This window comes from Dromiciops gliroides, chromosome 1 (assembly GCF_019393635.1).
Source record: "Dromiciops gliroides isolate mDroGli1 chromosome 1, mDroGli1.pri, whole genome shotgun sequence".
Classification (NCBI taxonomy): Eukaryota; Metazoa; Chordata; class Mammalia; order Microbiotheria; family Microbiotheriidae; genus Dromiciops; species Dromiciops gliroides.
In genome coordinates this window covers 592,443,629-592,450,158 of record NC_057861.1, presented here as the reverse complement: position 1 = coordinate 592,450,158, position 6,530 = coordinate 592,443,629, and the positions used below count along the sequence as shown (strand labels likewise).

At 38.0% G+C, this 6,530-nt stretch overlaps 1 pseudogene; it reads left to right on the top strand.

Annotated features, from left to right (window-relative positions):
* The first annotated feature begins 2,163 nt into the window (after positions 1–2,163).
* Positions 2,164–2,436, top strand: LOC122737215 (annotated as a pseudogene).
* The last annotated feature ends 4,094 nt before the right edge of the window (positions 2,437–6,530 follow it).

The window sequence follows — 6,530 nt, the reverse complement described above, 5'->3', positions numbered from 1 at the left end:
TCCAGCTGGGTTAGATAGATTACTCCACCCAATTGAGTGTGTATGTTATTCACTCCTTGAACCAATTCTGATGAGATTGAGGTCTTTGAGACAATTCTGATGAGTGTTAGGCTCATTTACTGCCCATATTAAATAGATTACTCCACCCAATTGGGTGTGTGTGTTAATCCCTCCTTGAGGCAACTCTGATGAGTTTTTAGTCTTTGAGCCTGTTCTGATGAGTATAAAATTAATTTACTGCCCTGCTCCTCCCCTATCTCTTCCCCCACTCCATAAACCCTTTCCTGTTTCATGTGGGATTTCACCCCATGCTACCTCTGCCCTTCCCCCTCCCCCAGTGCATTCCCATTCCCTTGATAATCTTGACTTTTTGTTCTTCCAGATGAATTTTGTTATTATTTTTTCTAACTCTATAAAATAATTTTTAGGTAGTCTGATTGCTATGGCATGAAATAAATTGATTTAGGTAGAATTGGTATAGCACCAAATAATTTAGGTAGAATTGTCATTTTTATTATATTATGCTTGGCATGAGCAATTGATATTTTTCCAATTATTTACATTTTATTTTATTTGTGTGAAAAGTGTTTTTTAATTGTGTTCATAAAGTTCCTGGATTTGTCTTGGCAGGTAGACTCCCAAATATTTTATATTGCCTACAGTTACTTTAAATGGAATTTCTCTTTCTATCCCTTGATGCTGAGCTTTGTTGATCATGTATAGAAATGCTGATTATTTATGTGGGTTTTTTATATCCTGTGTAATGTGTATGTCCTTACCTATCTCCTAGTGTGTGTGGAAAACTAGTTAGGAATTACTGATAAATTAGGAGTTTCAGTTTAGGCTTTTAACCATTTATTAAAGTATATTAGGGGTTAGCAAAGAGAGAGAGAGAGAGAGAGAGAGAGAGAGAGAGAGAGAGAGAAAGCCTCCTTCACCTAGCTATTCAAGAGACTGAATTCCCCTCAGTTGCACCAGAAGCCCCTTGTCAAACAGGAAGAGGGTGGCCCCCACACACAGCTCCAAGCTAATTGGCTGGTAGCATTCAAATCCATTGATTGACATGACTTATATGCAGTCTATGAATAGAGGCAACTTCCGTGATGTCAATCTTAATTTCAAAATCTCAAAAAGGTCACCTCATGCTTTCTCAGTTCTCACACTTTCAACTTTTCTAAAGTTGCTAATTGTTTCAAGTAGTTTTTTAGTTGATTCTTTAGGATTCTCTAAGTATACTATCATATCATCTGCAAAGAGTGCAAGTTTTGTTACTTCCTTGCCTATTCTAATTCCTTTAGTTCCTTTTTCTTCTCCTATTGCTAAAGCTAACATTTCTAGCACAATATTAAATAATGGAGGTGATAATGGACATCCCTGTTTCACCCCTGATCTTATTGGGAATGCCTCTAACTTATCCCTGTTACATATAATGATTTCCTGCAATAAATATCACCAAAAAAAAAAACCCCAAAAAACAAAAAGAAAAACACCTTGAGTTTGAGTTGAAGGTTGAATTTTGCTTTCATCTTTTAGAGAAGTGGCAGTAATAGCTACCACATAATTATTCATTTAGGGAGCATTTTCTTCTAAATGTGGGGAAATGGGAAGGAAAGCCTAATCACTTCTCCAACTTTTGGAATTAATTCTATGAACCTAGAGCAATGGAACAAAGTCAATATCAATTTTGAAAATCTCAAGCTACCCAGAACTAATTAATTTTTGCCTATTTATACCCTAATTTTTCTTTTCTTTCACCTTGGACCTCAGATGGAAAGGATTAGAGATTTTGAATTAGAAACAAGTTTTAAAGAGTAAACCTGATGAATACATATTGCCAGCATCACCACTGTCACACTGTCATCATCATCAACTTTACCTTCTCATCTTCTTCCTCCTCTTCTTCCTCTTCCTCCTCCTCCACTCCAGAATCACAGAGTTTTTAAAATAGAAGGAATGCCAATGGCCATTGTAATACTGGAAAATACTGTAAGGTATTTTACTGTAAGGTATCCCCACTTTAAGATTGTCATATCATATCTCAATTTATCTCTTTACAACTTCTATGCAGTGAAGCAGTATGAGGAAGAGATGTAAGCAGCCTCCCAATGATTATTGTCCACACTTTAGCACAGCCTCCACTCCTGCCCCACCCCCATCACCACAATGCCCAAGAGAAAGGCTGAAAGAAATGCTAAGTGAGGTAAGACCAAAGTCAAGGACAAACCACAGAGGAGATCAGCATGGTTATCTATGAAACCTGTTCTTCCAAAGCCAGAACCCCAAATCAAAAAGGCACAAACAATGAAGGAAGAGAAGACACCCAAAGAGAAAAAGAGAAAGGGTGACTTGGGTACTGAGGGGAACACCTCTGTAGAATATGGAGATGCCAAAATAGACCAGACATAGAAAGCTGAAGGTGCTGGAAATGCCAAGTGAATTGTGTGAATTTTTTATATAATTGTGTACTTCTGGTACAGTTTGAAATACTATTTTTATCAAGTTTTATAAAAATGCAAAATTTTGTTTTACTTTTTAAAAAGCTATGTTGTTAGCACACAGAACATTTTGCTATTGTTTACGGAGGATGAGGAAGATGTCTCAGATAGGATATTTCAGAAGCTGGGTTGAAATGGGTGTGGATTTCTTCCCCTCCTGGTTTTTGAGAGTACTCTTATAGAATGCCAAGGAGGTTTCTGTCTCTCTCTGCCTTTCTGTCTGTCTGTCTGTCTCTGTGTGTCTTTCTGTTTGTCTCTCTGTCTCTGTCTCTCACTCTGTCTCTCTGTCTCTCTCTCTCTCTCTCACACACACACACACACACACACACACAGATGCATTGGGATAAACACTCATACTCTCAGCCTGTCTGGTAGGGGTAAGAGTGGATAACTTCAAAAATTCATATTTTTTGCCTGTTTGCAATAAGCATTGACTTAATTCCTCCAAACCCAGGGACCTATCAGGACTCGCCCCCATTTCCTCCCCTCCTCCCACCTCTATATCAATTGTGTTGGATACCAGTCTTTCCAGAAATCTGAACTTGAATTATGGCATTAAAGTGGCCTCCTCAAAAGAGTTGTATTTCCTTCCATATTGGGGATCTTTTCCAATTACGAATTCTGCAGTTTTCATTTCATTTCCTCAGTCAGGGTAAGCTTATGAAAAGTTCAGAAATACTATATGCTCAAAGTGAAAGTGTCCACCCTCACTCTAATCTTACTGTGTTTAAAGTAAAAAATAAAGACTCTTCATTGTTTTTTTTTTAATTTAAATTTATTTATTTTAATTTATGGAATAAAACAAGCATTCCCATGACATATTACAAAAAAAAAAGGTTCTGCATGAAAATGCAAATTCACTATATATATATATATATATATATATAACTTGCTATTCCTTTTAAATACAGAACAAAGTTATCATGTAAATTTCCTTTTTTTCTCCCACCCCCTTTTTCCTTCCCTCCCTTCCCCCTGCCTCACAGAGGGCTACCATTAGACACAAATAGGTGTGTGTATGTATAGGTGAACATGTAATGTAAATATGTATATTTAATAGGTACATATGTATAGGTATACATATACACAGACAAAAACACATGTATACACACATATACACACATTTATACACATATGTGTGTATGTGTATGTGTTTTGGTAATCTGTAGAGGAGGAGAGTTTGAAAGGTACTGTATACTGATCATAGCTTACATCTTGCCTGATTTACCATAATTGTTTATGAAAAGTGTCTTTAATAAAGCTGGATGTAGTGTGGACTGGGTAGAAAAACAACTACTTAGTGATGTTTGGTTTTTGGAGTGTTGTTATTTTTGTCTTTAAGGGTCAAATATTTCTTCTTCCTTTTAGACCTTCAAACACCTAAAGAGAGCCATCATGTCCCTAAATCTCAAGTCTTCTTCTATCCTGGCAAAGTATCCCTAGTTCCTTCACCTGATCTTAATATGGCATGGCATACCCTTTGCTATCCAGGTTTCTGTCTTTTGTATGCTTTGCAACACTTCATGGAAGATAATCTTCCACCAGATCTTCTCTGGTCCACCCAGCTGGAGTGATCTTTTGTCCTCAGGTTTTCTAAGAGTACATTGTTGATACATACATACACATGCATACATGCATACATACATATGTGTATGTGTGTTGTGGGGTTTTTTGCTTTATATTTTACCTTGTATCATGGTATTTAATATATGTCCTATCCCCATCACCATTAGACTGCAAACTCTTTAAGGTTAGGCATTATGTTAATTTTCGTATTCAGATCCTTACCTAACACAGCACCTTGCATAGATTAGGCACTCTTAGTAAATGATCTGAATTCAATTACCTCTTATATTTGCCTAGTGGCTTGCTACAAAGTACTTTCATTTTAACCTTCTAATAATTCTGTTAGGTAGCTAAGACAGGGATTTGTATCTTTTTTTCATAGATGAGGATAATGAGGCTCAAACAAGTTGAGTGATTCACCCAAAGTCACACAAATAGTGTGACTGCTACTCACACTCCAAATCCAGCACTCTTGACAGGTCATGTCTCAGACCTATCACATCCAGAGCCCGAGAAGGTATTTCAATCTCCCTTGACATTAAAAGGAAATCTTCTCTTGATGTGCTGGGCTGTGAGAGTAGAGGATAAGAGGGAACAAGTTGGGGGGGGGGCAGGACCTGATATTCTCAAGAAAGTGAGAGTTGGCTCTCCATTCAAAGCCCACTTTTTTTTTCCTTTTTCACATTTCCTAGCTGGCTGCTTCAGTCACATCTTGTTCTGCAGTCTTTTCCTTCTGGAATTGGATGTGGCTGACATGACCTAGCATGATGTCTCATCTCAAGTGTCAACCTCAAAATCGGAAAAATTGAAGTTTCAGTTCCAGAAATTGCTGTTTTCAGAAGTGACATGGTTTTGAGCATTGTGCCCATGACAGAGGAATGGGCACCAACCAAATCCTCCGCAACGACTGATGGGACTTTCAAAGCCTTTGTCAGCATGTTGAAAAGACTCCAGGACAGAATCCGTTCTGTGTCACCCTCTTGCCAGCAGGCAGTGGCATCTGCTCCTATTGAAAAGTCTTCTAACTTTATTTGATTTCACACTCTTTGCACAGCTGTTTTGCACTCCGGCTTATGCAATTTTTTAACCCTTCGTTTTCCACACACCTCCATATTCCAATCCCACAGGTCCAGGTTAGAAGAGCCAAACTGGGAAAAGGTATTTTGTGAAAGGTATGGAATCGATTTTCTAAACTCTAGAATGTTCCCTGGGGAGGGAAGGGAAAGAACGAGCATTTAGTAAAATCCTATGATGTGCCAGGTATTATGCTAAGCATTTTACAAATATTAACTCACTTAATCCTAATAACAACCCTAGGAGGTAGGTGTTATTTATTTATTCTTATCCTTGTTTTGTAGTTGAGGAAACTGAGGCAGACAGAGGTTAAGTTATTTGCCCAGGGTCACACAGCTAGTAAATATCTAAGGCTGGATTTAAACTCAAATTTTCTGATTCCAGGTCTAGAGCTCTATTCACCACACCATCTGGCTGCTGTAGCCATTGGGTGGCCACCCCATCATTAATGCCTGAAGGAAAACAAAACCAACAATGAAAGAGACATGGATTTTTTAAAAAATGTCTCAGAAGCAAAGGATTATAAAATCAGAATCATAGATTTAGAGGTGGAAGGGGCCTTAGGGGCCAACTAGTCTAACTAACCCTCCTATTTTGCAGATGAGGAAAACGAAGTTTAGCCAGCTTAGACCCAAGATCATGCATATATAAGTAACATTATCATAATTTGAACCCAGGTCCTTTGAGTCTAGAGCCAGCCTTCACTCACCTGTGCCATACTACCGCTGTTTATAGTTGTGTAGGAAACAAGCAAAAAATTAAAAGGAAGCACAAGGCTTTACAGAAATAATCTGGTGGAGTTTCAAGACTGCAGAATTTGGAAACATGAGACCTGAATTCAAGTCCCAACTCTGTCACTAACTGTGTAACCTTGGATCGAGAAAAGTCATTTCATTTGTCTGAGTCTCAGTTTCCCTAAATATAAAATGGGAATGTTATTTTTGTAACTACATTATGGAGTCACTGTGAGGTTCAAATAAGATCATGTTTGTAAAATCCTCTTAAAATGGCAAACTGATAGAGGCCTAGTGCTCAAATGGGTCTGTGGTCTCATTAATTTCATGTCCTTTCCAACAAAACACATTGAAGTCCATCTATGACTGCCCAAACTATGGGACTTTAGACCATGTTCTTTCACATGTTCACCAAATTGGGTGATGGTCTGCCTCATTTTCTCCTGACATTGGAAGGAAAACAGCAGAACTAATGAGAAAACATGGAAAATGCTTTGTAAACCTTAAAGCGCTATATAATTACTAGCTATTCTCATTCTTGGGCAGCTAGATGGCACAGTGGATAGAGTGTTAATCCTTGAATCAGGAGGATCTGAGTTCAAATACAGCCTCACTAGGTGTGTGATCCCAGGAAAGTCACTTAATTCTGTTTGCCTCAATT